Source organism: Sciurus carolinensis, chromosome 7 (assembly GCF_902686445.1).
Source record: "Sciurus carolinensis chromosome 7, mSciCar1.2, whole genome shotgun sequence".
Taxonomy (NCBI): domain Eukaryota; kingdom Metazoa; phylum Chordata; class Mammalia; order Rodentia; family Sciuridae; genus Sciurus; species Sciurus carolinensis.
The window spans coordinates 124,146,258-124,161,179 of record NC_062219.1 but is presented as its reverse complement, the minus strand read 5'-3'; the positions used below and the strand labels follow the sequence as shown (position 1 = coordinate 124,161,179).

At 37.7% G+C, this 14,922-nt stretch overlaps 1 pseudogene; it reads left to right on the top strand.

The window, feature by feature from the left end:
- The first annotated feature begins 13,745 nt into the window (after nt 1-13,745).
- LOC124989340 (tripartite motif-containing protein 43-like) lies at nt 13,746-14,293 on the top strand (annotated as a pseudogene).
- Nucleotides 14,294-14,922: the final 629 nt, after the last annotated feature.

Sequence of the window (14,922 nt, the reverse complement as noted above, 5' to 3'; positions counted from 1 at the left end):
TAATGGGTAGGCCACAACCTTTGATGTTAAACTAAAATAAACCTTATGAGTCACCCAATTAAAAGCCCAATAGGTTGATTGGCAGTGGTGTGCTGTTTGCAAGATATGCACTTGTAGCATAAAGATGGAAGTAAAAGTAAATCGATGGGAAAAGATACACCATGCTAACAGGAAACCTAAGGAGGCTGCAGTGACCATGACACTATTAAAAAACCACATTTCAAAATAAAATGTGTTACTAGAGATAAAGAAGCATGCTTCCTGAGGATAAAAGAATCAACAGGAAGACATAGTACTCAGAAATGTACATGGTTCCTACATAACTGCCTTAAAATACATAAGGAAAAAGTGACAGAATTACACAGAGAAATACACAACTCCAGAAAGCCATCAGAGAGCTTTACACTCTTCCCAGCAATTTATACAACAACCAGAGAAAAAGAAAGCAAAGGGATAGATGTGGAAAAAATAAAAACAACCTAGACTTCACTAACATTAATAAAATGTACACAAATGTCAACAACAGCATGCATACTATTTCAAATGCAAATATACATCTGCCAGGCTAGACCTTTTTTTAGAACCATAAAACAATTCTCATAAAATCTGAATATACTGTAATGATAACAGTATTTTGTGATCATAATAAAGTTGAATTAGAAGCAAGTCTCAATGAGATAACTAGCAAATCTTAAATATTTGGAAATTAAATAATAAAATTCCAAATAATCATTGCATCAAAGAAGAAATTGGAAAACATTTTAAAACTGAATAAGGAAATGTGGCATATTAAAACATGTGGACTATTTCAAGTTAATAACTTCAACCTTAAAAAACTGCATACCCAAGGCAAGAAGAAAGAAAGGAAATAAAGACAAATATGAAATCATAAGATAATTTTTAAAATTATTAAACTAAAAAGCTGGAATTTATTCTCTATGAAAGGTAATATTTTATGAGCCTAGATTGATTTCATGGAAGAAAAAATACAAATTACCAATGTTGAGAATGAAAGAAAGGACATCAGTGTGGATACTCTAGATGTTAGAATGATGATCTGGGAATATTAATAATAAATTAATGATGGGCTGGGGTTGTGGCTCAGTGGTAGAGCACTTGCCTAGCATGCATCCTGGGTTCAATCCTCTCAGCACCACATAAAAATAAAATAAAGGTATTGTGTCCACCTACAACTAAAACCAAATGTTTAAATAATAATAATAAATTAATGATAACATATTTGACAATCTAGAATAAATTAACAATTCCTTGAGAGACATTAAGAAAAAATGGAAAGGGCTGGGGAGATAGCTCAGTTGCACAAGGCCCTGGGTTGAATCCCCAGCACTTCAAAAAAAGAAAAAAGGAAAAAACATAGGTAATATACCAATTATAGACATCTTTATTTTGTGATTGGAAACCTCCCCATAAAGAATATTTCATACAAACAGAGAAACAAGTTGTATCCCATTTGTTTACAATAAAAAAAGAAAAAAAAAGGATATTTCATAGCCAGAAATTTTCATTGGTGATTCAGGTTAAACATATACTTTAAAATAATATGAATTATACATATACTTTTAGAAATAAAGACATAAAACTCTTTCCTAATCACTTTATAAGAGAAACATTATCTTAATTCTAAAACTAGGCAACGGCATCACAAGAAAGAGAACAACAGCTAAAATCTTTCATGAACTTAGACTCAAAAATCTGCAAAAAAATGAAGTGTTAGAAAATCAATTACAAAAATATGTAAAAAAATAAAGACAAAGCAGCATACATCTATCCACACTTGTTTTTCTATCCACCCTTGTTTATCAGCTCATGGGAAATCAGGAATTGTGTAATATTCTAAAACGAAAACCCTTGTCATCACATTAAGAGAATGAAGGTGAGAAGCCATAGGTTCATTACAAGGTGTAACATTAAAGTATTACCTGTGTGTGCAGCTGCTGCATTTGGCAGGTTGGATCCAACTGACAATAAACACACTCTCTTTATACAAGAGTGTTTATTTTAGTAATAACTTAAAAGCAAAAATGAAACTGAAAAGGTGAGAGAGAAGAAAATAGATCACCAGATGGGGGAAACACCAATACCTGAAGTCATATAGTTAGGGAATCCCTGGGAAGCTTTTCAGGGTCCCAACTGAGAAGTTCTGGGCAGAGGCTCCTCTTCATGGGTGAGATGCCAAAGTCTTATTCCCAGTGGGGCTCTTTAAATACAAGTTAGAACAAATAAATCTCCATTCTAACAACCTGCAAGACCTAGCAATCCCCTCAAGGATATTTTATCCTCCCAAGGACTGGTCAGATCCCCTAAAGAAGGGAGTGTTTGCCACCACCCCCAGCCCTAATAAGTATTGAAAAGATGCTCACCATCACTAGTCACCAAAGACATATAAAACCACAATGAGATACCACCAAACATATAACACTAGAATATATAAAAACACTTGTGACAATACCACATATCAACAGGATGTGGAACAATTGGAAATCTCATATATTACTGCTACAAATGTGAAATTACAACCCACTTATAAAACAATATCACAAATTCTGATATCATTAAACACACTAATCTCGTGACCCAACAAACCCATTCTTAGGTATTTATCCAAAAGGCAGGAACAGACTACACTCAAACACGTATAGTCTGTGTAGGTACCTACGTAGACATTCATAGTGGCCTTATTTTAACAGACTGACACTGGGAATAATCCACCTGTTTAACAAATTTTCAGTAGGAAATCCAGTGAATAAACTAGTATTTCAAAAATATCCAGTATTAAAAATGAATGAAATATTAAAACACACACAATAGCACAACAAAGCTTAAAATAACTATGTTGTAACAAAATTATATGCATATTGTTGTATGTAGATGAAATTCTAGAATATTCAAAATTACAGTCAGAAAGAAGGTTGGTAGGGATAGTGGGAACATTCCTTAACATTGTAAAGGCCATCTACGCTAAGCCCATGGCTAATATTATTCTAAATGGTGAAAAGCTGAAAGCATTCCCTCTAAAAACTGGAACAAGGCAGGGATGCCCTCCTTCACCACTTCTTTTCAATATCGTCCTTGAAACTCTAGCCAGAGCAATTAGACAGACCAAAGAAATTAAAGGGATACGAATAGGAAAAGAAGAACTCAAACTATCCCTATTTGCTGATGATATGATTGTATACTTAGAGGAACCAGGAAATTCCACCAGAAAACTGTTAGATCTCATAAGTGAATTCAGTAAAGTAGCGGGATATAAGATCAATGCACATAAATCTAAGGCATTTCTATACATAAGCGATGAATCTTCAGAAAGAGAAATTAGGAAAACTACCCCATTCACAATAGCTTCAAAAAAAATAAAATACTTGGGAATCAATCTCACAAAAGAAGTGAAAGACCTCTACAATGAGAACTACAGAACACTAAAGAAAGAAATTAAAGAAAACCTTCGAAGATGGAAAGATCTCCCATGTTCTTGGATAGGAAGAATTAATATTGTCAAAATGGCCATACTACCAAAAGTGCTATACAGATTTAATGCAATTCCAATTAAAATCCCAATGATATACCTTACAGAAATAGAGCAAGAAATTATGAAATTCATCTGGAAGAATAAAAAACCCAGAATAGCTAAAGCAATCCTTGGCAGAAAGAGTGAAGCAGGGGGTATCGCAATACCAGATCTTCAACTCTACTACAAAGCAATAGTAACAAAAACGGCATGGTATTGGTACCAAAATAGAAAGGTGGATCAATGGTACAGAATAGAGGACACGGACACAAACCCAAATAAATACAATTTTCTCATACTAGACAAAGGGGCCAAAAATATGCAATGGAGAAAAGATAGCCTCTTCAACAAATGGTGCTGGGAGAATTGGAAATCCATATGCAACAGAATGAAACTAAACCCATATCTCTCACCATGCACGAAACTAAACTCAAAATGGATTAAGGATCTCGGAATCAGACCAGAGACCTTGCATCTTATAGAAGAAAAAGTAGGTCCAGAGCTTCAACATGTCGGCTTAGGACCAGACTTCCTCAACAGGACTCCCATAGCACAAGAAATAAAAGCAAGAATTAATAACTGGGATAGATTCAAACTAAAAAGCTTTCTCTCAGCAAAGGAAACTATCAGCAATGCAAAGAAAGAGCCTACAGAGTGGGAGAAAATCTTTGCCAATCATACTTCAGATAGAGCGCTAATCTCCAGAATCTATAAAGAACTCAAAAAACTCTACACCAAGAATGTAAATAATCCAACTGACAAATGGGCTAAGGAAATGAATAGACACTTCACAGAAGAAGATCTACAAGCAATCAACAAACATATGGAAAAATGTTCAACATCTCTAGTAATAAGAGAAATGCAAATCAAAACTACCCTAAGATTCCATCTCACCCCAATTAGAATGGCGATTATCAAGAATACAAGCAACAACAGGTGTTGGCGAGGATGTGGGGAGAAAGGTACACTCATACATTGCTGGTGGGGCTGCAAATTAGTGCAGCCACTCTGGAAAGCAGTGTGGAGACTCCTTAGAAAACTTGGAATGGAACCACCATTTGACCCAGCTATCCCACTCCTTGGCCTATACCCAAAGGATTTAAAATCAGCATATTACAGAGATACAGCCACATCAATGTTCATAGCTGCTCAGTTCACAATAGCCAGATTGTGGAACCAACCTAGATGTCCTTCAATTGATGAATGGATAAAGAAAATGTGGTATATATATACAATGGAATATTACTCTGCCATAAAGAATGATAAAATTATGGCATTTGCAGGCAAATGGATGAAACTGGAGAATATCATGCTAAGTGAGATAAGCCAATCTCAAAAAACCAAAGGAAGAATGATATCGCTAATAAGTGGATAAGGACACATAATGTGGGGTGGGAAGAGTTAGTGTTAGGTTTAGAGTTAGGTTTAGGGAGGGGGGCAAGAATGGAGGAAGGAAGGACTGTATAGAGGGAAAAGAGGGGTGGGAGGGGTGGGGGGAAGGGAAAAAAATAACAGAATGAATCAAACATTACCCTATGTAAATTTATGATTACACAAATGGTATGCCTTTACGCCATGTACAAATAGAGAAACAACATGTATCCCATTTGTGTACAATAATAAAAAATTAATTAATTAATTAATTAATTAAAAAAAAAAGAAAGAAAGAAGGTTGGTGGTCACCTACAGCTGGGGTGGAGGAGAGGTCAATCAGGAACGCAGATGAGGACACTGCTTAGGCCAAAGGTAGCTAAGAGCATGTCCTGGTCATAGTGGTGGTTAATGATTCTGAGCAAATACCAATACTCATTTAGTTTTACACCCCAAATTAGTGAATTTTATTTCACATAAATCTCTTAATAAACAAAAAGGGAGAAACAGCAAAACCAAGTATTTCTCTGATAAATAAAAACTGACAGAATTCCTTGCTAGCAGTCCTTCACCACAAGAAATTTGAAATGAAGAACAACCTAAAGTGTAATGATGTTAGTTGATAATTAATTTATATAGAAAGGAATAACTAACAACAGAAACATCATGTGTGTGTGTGTGTGTGTGTGTGTGTGTGTGTGTATTTATATTTTTGGTACTGGGGATTGAACACAGAGGCACTCAACCACTGAATCACATCTCCAGTCCTTATTTTTTTTATTTTGAGACAGAGTCTCACTAAGTTGCTTAGGGCCTTGCTAATTTGCTGAGGCTGGTTTTGAACTTGGAATCCTCCTGCCTCAGCCTCCTGAGTTGCTGGAATTATAGGTGTGCACTACCGTGCACAGTGTCTTGGTGTAGCACAATGTGTTACACTGTCTGTTTAGGGTTATAATGAATATTGGTGCACGGTAATACCAAAGGGGTGGTTAACTGAAAACATGAGACTATAAGTTTCCTGTATTTTACTGGATGTAGTTCAACGTTACCTTAAGTAGATTGTGAAAAGTTAAAGACATAGGTTTCAATTTCTCAACTATGATAAGAAATGAATGCAAATAGATACAACAAATAGCTAGTAGAGGCATGAAAATCACAAACTAAAATATACCTACACAAAACAAAGAAAGGTAGATAAGGGGCAACAGGATTACCAAGAAATGAGACACTTCAAAACCAAACAGTCAAATGGTTGACAAAATACAGTTGTATTATTAATCATATCCAATACATGTGAACTAAAATTTAAATCAAAAGGCTAAGCCTATCTATTAGATAAGACTCAATACAGACAATATGCTATCTATAATAGAAAGTTTAAATACAAAATTAAAATTGAGAGTTAAAGGATGAGGAAAAAACCTTGTAGAGAGAAAGCATAAAAAAAGCAGAATGGTTGTATTATTATCAGACAAAATAGACTAAAGACAAGGAGGATTGCTGGACACAGAGAAGGACGTTCAATAATGAAAACAGGCAAGTACAGTGGTTTGAATATGGTTTACCCCTCAGAAGCTCAAGTGGGAGTTTAATCCCCATTGTGAGGTATAAAGATGTTGGAAAGTGAGTCAAATGGGTGTTTAGAGGTGGGGCCAGGGAGGGGTGATGAGGGCTAGATCAGGTCTTCAGGGTGGAAGCCCATGATTGAATACTGGTGGCTTTAATAGAAGAGAAAAAGAGAGAGAGCGAGAAGAAGGGAAGGAAACCAGAGCATGAACACCCACACCCGCCATCTCTCACAGTATATTGTGCTGCTCTGCCTCAAGATTCTGTCAGCAAAGAAGTCATGAAAGATGTGACTTCTCAACCCTGGACCTGAACTGTGAACAAAATCACACCGCTTTTCCTTATAATTATCCAGTCTGTGGTATGTAGTATTATTAGTGATGGAAAATGGACTAAAACAGTAAAAATCCCCCTCAAAAAACATAATTTGTATAAACACTGATTACACAAGGATGTTTACCAATGACAGAGTGTATATAGGACAATGATCCTATAAGAAAGCTCCTAATGATTTAAGTACCTCCCACTTATGCCCTGGCTGTTGAAGTTTCTACATCCTCACACTGTCACCCTATGGACCACATCTTCAGTGTCAATGAACACTGGGAACACTCAGACCACATCTAAGCCATAATTCTGTCCCTGTACCCTAAGGGTTCATGTCCATCTCACAATGCAAAATGCATTCATTCCATCCTTAAGTCTTAACTGTTCCAATATCATGAAAGTTCAAGACCAAAGTCTGAGACTCCAGGAAAACTTTCAGCTGTGGGTTCCTGTAAAAACAAAACCAAAAACAAACAAAAGAAAGAAAAATGATTTACCTACTTCCAAGATACAATCATGGGACAGGCACTGGGTAAATATTCCAAAGAGAAGTGTAAGATTTGTCTTCTTTTCTGTCAAAGTTAAACCTTGTACTGCAACACAGCCATGTTTGCTGTAACTTAAGCTTTGCATGGATGATGGAGCCATCCTAACTTAGGAAACCATGTAGTCGGACAGAGCCACTTTTAGAACTCCCTAACAGGTATCCAATTGTACCCCGGGATGCTTCCTGTCAGGAGCAAAGGGCAGTGCTTCCTTAGGGATAAATATTGGCAGCATACCCACCCAGGTGTACTTGCTTGCCAGATTCCCTTTTGGAGTGTACCCTTCTGCAGAAGTACAAATTTGCCTTGCCAATCCACGTCCAAGTACACGTTTGATTTCTTGCAGCACCTTGGTACTTCTAACAGGAACAGACAAGTAGAAAGAAGAAATTGGCCAAAGCAAGACTGAAAATCAGCAGAGCAAACATTAAATTCTAAAATTCCAAGTGCAGCATTCAGAACATACTGTGGCAGAAGATGGGCCCCCAAGGCTTTGGGCAGGCAACATAACTGCTACATGTGGAGGAGGCTGCATGTGGACATCCGTAGTTCTCCAATGCTGGAGCTCTACCTTCTTGGAATCTCCTCTACAGTTCCACTCCTAAAGTTCCATTAGGCATCCATTGGGGTCTCCATGAAGAACTACAACCTTATCACACAATTTTTCCTGGCTTCCAGGCTTTCCTTTGAAATCTTGGTGAAAGTTGCCATGACTCCATGACCATTCTGCACAACTGCAAAACCAGCATAATGTGGAAAATACTAAGGTCTTACAGCCATCATAATCCACAGCTGGGTCCATTTTGTGACTGCAGCAGCCACAAAGTATTTCAGAGGTAAGAGAATTCCAAGTCAGCCCTGGGCCACAGGGCTCTTTCCTGAAATAATTTTGCCCTGGAAGATCTCTGAAACAAATTTGCACTTCTAGACTTCTGATTGGGCTTGTGAAGAGAGAAGTGACCTAAAGATTTCTTTCCTGTTGTTCCAACAACTTGCATTTCCACTAGTTTCTTTGGCAAGGGGTTGCTCAACTGCCATACTTTCCTGTGCCAAACAAACTTTTTTGCTCTGTCCCTGACCAGGCTGCAAATTTTTCAAATCCTCCACTCTGGCTTCTCTTTGTTCACTATAAATTTGACTAAAAGAAGCTAATAAGTCTCTTGACTTCAGCCTGAATGTTTTGCTGTTTTGAAGCCTCAGTCAATAAACTATCATTCTTATACCCTTGACCGAAGAACGGTCCTCCTCTATCGGGGAAGGTCGTCCTCTTCGACCGAGCGCGCAGCTTCGGGAGGGACGCACATGGAGCGGTGAGGGAGGAAGGGGACACCCGCCTAGCCAGCCAGATCAGCCGAATCAACCCTGGCGATCAATGGGGTGACAGATGTCGCAGCCAGATCGCCCTCACATCCTAAACTATCATTCTTGATTTTGATCTTCCACAAAGTTTTAGGGAATGGACACAATACATTCAACTTCTTTGCCACGTTGTAACAAGGGTCACCTTTTCTCCAATTCCCAATAGAATTCTCTTCCCACTGGAGACCTCATCAGCATGAACTTTACTGTCCATATTCCTAATGTTAAACAGCTGGGGTTTTCTGGAAAACTGAGGCACCTGAAGACCACCCCCCCCCCTTCAAACTCCTATCCTGTGATCAAGTCAGAAAGATTTCAGACAAGTCACTCAAGAGTTACAGGCATAAGCTTACTAGAAGGGCTAGGAAAGGAGAAAGGGGACACTCTCAAGAAAGAGAGTGGGTCCTCTCAGAGAAGACCTCTATTTTTCTCCTGCCTCTCCTGCCCTCTATTTTTTTTTGGTGGTCCCAGGGAAGTTCCCAGAGAGTCCCACCATGTCCACCTCTTGACTTTTGACTGACAGCAGGAAGACAAGTCTCCATAGCCATGACAACTCTTGGTCACTTTGACCCATGCTGACTGGTTCTAATTGGAACCTGTTCTTCCAGATTTTATGGTTAGGGGGAATAATCCTTATCTCCTTGAGTTCCAGGATCTGGTCTATGTAGGGTCACAAAAGTACCCCCTTCAGGGTAACTTACGTTCTTCTTATTAGAATTTCAGGCCCACATTTCTCCTGCAGACAATAGGTAGTTTGCTGAGAAATGTGACACATCCTGTCCACTTAAGCCAGGCAAGGCTTCAGGTAAATTGCTTCTTGGAAAATAAATCATTAGGGTCAGCACAGTGGGACTGTCTTATAGAATTATTCCCTTAGCATCATGTTTCTGCCACTCACATCTGTCACCTATCACCATCAGCATTCTGGTCTTCTGAGTGCTCACCAGAATTACCTTAATGTTCCCTTTACAGCATTCTAGGCTTTTTCTAGCCTGCTCCTCCAAATTCCCTCAACCTTCTCCTATTAAACAATTCCAAAGTCTCCTTCACATCTTCAGGTATAGTTGTGGTAATGACCCCAACTCTCAGTATTGCATGTGTGTGTGCTCACACAAACACACAATAACTGCTTACTTCAAATCAGAAACAATGGAGGTCAGAGGCAATAGTCAATTCAAATTACAGGAAAAAAAATTTAAAACACCTATCAATCAAATTCTATATCAAGCACAACTACCCTTCAAAACCAAAGACAAAATGACTACCTTCCCAGATAAATAAAGAATGAAAAGATATATTTCTAGCACATATGTCATATAATATATATTAAAGTAAGATCTTCAGGATGAGAAGAAATGACACCAGACAGTAAAGCCAATCTGATGAAGAATTTTTTTAAAATAAGAAAACATAATATGTAGATCATTATTTTTAAAATACCTATACATTTTAATCTTCTCTTAACTAATATAAATTACATTAAATAATACTTATAAAATTATAGTTTGGGGCTTATAGCATCAAAATATGATACATGTATATGTACACACACACATATGAGAATAATAGCACAGAGGATGGGGAGAGGGGATAGAGCTATATTAGAAAAAGGTAATGATATGAGGTAGTAACTCCAATCTACAAGAAGAAATGAAGAGTGCCAGGAAATGCTAAGTAATTTTAATATAAAAGAATTGGTTGAATGTATCTTACTCCTTTTTTCTGTCAACACTTTTTTAAAGACATAAAATAACATAAAGCAATAATTATGATGTTATATTTTTGGGTTTGTAACATATGTGTGATATGTATAACAGTAGCACAAAGGGAGGGAGCTGGAACAAAACCATGAAACAGCAAGATGACTCTGCTTATTGGAATTAAATTAGAACTTATCAAAGAAAAATGTGACAAGTTAAGGGGTATACTGTAACTTTTAGCAAAACCACTATAAAAGTTATCCAAACTATAAACAAAAATTAAGAAAATTACATGTGGTTTACTACAAAATATTTATTTTAAAACCCTAATAATTAATGTTTACCTAAAAGGAACTAATTTCAAAAATTAAAAAAAAAAGATTCACTGGAAAGCATGGGAAAAAATGCTTTTAAGCAACTGCAAAACAATTACAGTTAATAATTTGTTTAGGGCTGGGGAGATAGCTCACCTGGTAGAGTGCTTGCCTTGCAAGCACAAGGCCCTGAGTTCGATCCCCAGTACCGCAAAAAAAAAAAAAAAAAAAAAAAAAAAAAAAAAAAAATTTGTTTAAATGAAATTTTTAAACAGGCAAAAAAAATTAATAGCCTGAGCACTGCCATAAACAGTATTTGATCAGAAGAATGAGAGTAACCCAAGTGTGTTGAACCTTGAAAGCACATTCTCTCTCCTGCCTCATATTTTTTATTTTATTTTATTTTATTTTTTATTTTATTTTGGTACCAGGTATTGAACCCAGGGCACTTAACCACTGGGTCACATCCCCAGCCCTTTTAATTTTGAGACAGGGTCTTGTTAAGTTGGTTAGGGCCTTGCTAAATTGCTGAGACTGGCCTCAAATTCACAATCCTCTGGCCTCAGTCTCCCATATTGCTAAAATTAAGCTATGGGCCACCACAACCAGCTAGTGAATGCTTTCTTTAGAGGCAATTATATAGGACAGATGAGGCTGGACACCTGAAGAATTTTCAGGAAGCAGGTTTACTTAAGCTACAGTGGTCCAGAGGGCTAATGCCTAAAAGTCTCTAGACCCCAAGTCTGGAATTTTTAACTTTATACCCAGTGGGGGGGATTTACGTTAACAATGGGTGGTACTTAGCAGTTACTCTGTTTCATATTTTAGGCTAGACAGAGAAAAGTTTTCACAGCCACAAGCTTGATTGCAGACTTGCAAGAGAAACCTGACCTTAAGAGACAGAGGAAACTTCAAACCAGATTGAGCTCTGCAGAAATTCTGCTGACATTCTTTGTAAAAATCTTCCCGGCAAGAAGAGAAGCTTAATTATGGAGGCAGGGGTTCCTGAAGGTTAATAATTACAATTATGGTGGGGATGGGTACCTGGTCTACTTCAGCAGCAGAGTTACAATGGAAATGTGGACATTTGGGAAGAGTGTTGCTAGATATTATACTTTTTCCCCAAGAGACTCCACAAATCTAAAGCTTTATATAAAAAGAACTGGTTTGTAAATTTTAACTATCACTTTAATTTTTTGCTAAGAGTGTGAAAACAAAATATGTATGCAAGCTCTAGGTAACTTGAGGGACACAAATTTGTGACTTCATTTAAGTAATTGGAAGAATAAATGTCTATGAAAAAAACTTCAAGAAACCATTTAATTAAAAAATAGACATCAAAGAAGCAACAGAAGAAAAAACTACATGAGATGTACAAAAAATGAAAAAGAAAAATGACAAACATAAACCCAACTGTTACAGTCAAATGGGGAGCTAAAGGTCCAAGCCTCAGTTCTTGTGTTCCAACAAGAGAAAATTTAAAGTCAGACATAAAAAGTCAAAAAAGATAATTTTATATAAGTGAAAGTAAGGCTCAAGCAGAGAACACTCTTGAGAGAGAGTGGATTGACGACAAGCAGAGAAAGGAAACATAACACTACTTCCAGATTTATTAATGTCTGATGTTTTCTAAGACAACTAGGGTTCACCTTCTGCACCTTCAGCAATCCAATATTTAATTCCTCCTTCACATTGGTCAGAGGAGTTTTTGACCCTACTTGGTCCTTTCTGGAACTGTCTTGGTCACTGTCCCATTCAGGGGTTTCATCACAAGTTAATGCAGGTGCTGAGGTCCAGGATCAGGCAAACTTCATCTTAGTGTGTCTGGCTACTAATGAAATTCCCCTCCTGAAATAAATTGAGAAACTCCTTGAAGCAGACCAGGAACCCCCACCAAAAAGATCCCCTACCATATTTGTAACATATAAACTTCTGGAGGGAACCCCCCCATAATTGAGCTTCTCTTGTCAAAAAGATTTTTACATAGTATATCAGCAATAACTTTTGCAGAGGGCATTGTGGCTTGTAGCTTCCTCTTTTTTTAAATACCAGGTTTGCAGGAAAAAAAAAAAAAAACCTTGTAAAACCTCCATCTAGCCTAAATAATGGAACAGAAAACACTTGATATGTAAACCTTTAGACCTCTCCTCCCACTGGGTATAAAGGTCAAAGAATTTTCAGACTCATGGTCCAGAGAACTTTAGACAATAGCCTCCTCTGGACCATGGCAGCTAATAAACCCACTTCCTGAAAATTCCTCAGGTATCCAGCTTCTTCTGCCCTACATCACCCTTGCCATAAATTCTAGCTTTACACTGATCTAGGTAGGCCCTGTCAGAAGTTATCCCCATTGATCTTGCCTTCTTATTTCTTAATTATTTATTATTTTCAGTGATTATCAATTATTTCTTAATTGGTTCCCTTTGTTTCCATGTTTATTCTTCAGATTAGTACACCTGTTGTTTTCCTACAAATTACTTGATTATTCAGTATACTTAAAGGCAATTTAAAGAAACCTGTGAACCAGCAATATTACTGTATTGCATTCCACTGACTCAGTACTACTTCTAACACAACTATTTGAAAAATAACATTAAATGTGAATGAACTGAACATACTGATCAACAGACAAAGATCTTATGACTCAATTTTTTTAAAAAACTAGATCTCTCATATGTGGTTGCTAACACACAACAAGGTAGAGAAGGGGAGAATAGAAGTTGAGTGGATTAGACAAAGGGGAATGAAGAGAAGTGGGGCAGGAATAGGAAAGACAGTAGAATGAATCTGAAACTCCATATCATGTACAACCACAAGAATGGAATCCTAATGAGAATAAGATATACTCCACGTTTATATAAATATGTCAAAATATAGTCTACTGATTGTTCTCTAGAACAGAGTTTGGAACTCACCTGACTGTAGAGACATCTAAATCTACCACCTCCACACCTCAAGCACCTGATCCTGGAACTGACTTCATATTTTCACTTCTTCAGCAAGCACTGGTGAAACCATAGACCCATTCCTTAGAAAAATGGACTCAGAAATCCCACAAGTCTTCCAGAAAGAACTCACCTGCTCCATCTGCCTGAATTACCTTTTAGACCCAGTCACCATAGGCTGTGGGCATGGTTTTTGTTGACCCTGTCTCTGCCTTTCCTGGGAACAAGCCAAACCCCTGCCTGTTGCCCTGTGTGTAGGGAGTCACCACAGCAAAGAGACTTCAAGACCAATATTCCTTTGAAGAATCTGGTATCCATTGCCAGACAAACCAATCTCAGGAAATTTCTGAGCTCTGAGGAAAACATGTGTGTGACCCATAAGGAGAGAAAGAAGATCTTCAGTGAAGAGATTAAGAACCTGCTCTGTTTACTCTGCTCCAACTCTGGGAACACAGAGTTCATAGACACCCTTCAATAGAAGGGGCTGCTGAGGAGTAATGGGGAAAAGCTCTTAAAGCAAATAAGATCATTATGGGAAAAGATCCAAGTAAATCAGAGAAATCTAAATGAAGAGAACCATATAACCAGTCCATGGATCTGCTATGTGAATCTACAGGAAGAGCTAATCAGGATTGAGTAGGGGAAACTGCATCCAGTTCTCCATGAGAAAGAAAAACTATATTTAAAGTCTTAAAAAGGAAAGCAAAAGGATTTTAGAGCAACTCCAAAAATTGAAACCAAAATAGCTGAAAAGAGGAAACACCTAAGAGAAATATATGTGGAGCTGGTGAAAATGTTCTGTAAGCCGTATGTGGAGCAGCAGCAGGACTTGGGAGACCTACTGACAAGGAAAGAGTACAGCCACACATGCCTCAGCCTGTGAAGCCAGCACTTCCTGCCCAGACCATCACTGGACTGACAGACACTCTCAATTGCTTCCAAGTGGAGGTTTCCTTCAAAAATACAGTAACCAATCATAACCTCAGGGTACCTGATGATGTGAGAAGTTTGAGGTTTGGGCATGTCCATCCAGACTCATCTTTGAATTCTGATAGATCTATTTTGCTGCATGGGGAACACACAGTTTCAACTCTGGAAAATATTACTGGAAATTGGATGTGAAAGACCCTTGGAACTGGGCTCTAGGAGCCTGTACCAATTCCTGGGTAAGGAAGAATGTCACACACTGACTGAATCTGAAGACATGTTTCTCCTCCTGCGTGTGAGGGAGGATGATCACAAGTCTCTTGATCACTTCCCCAATGTTTC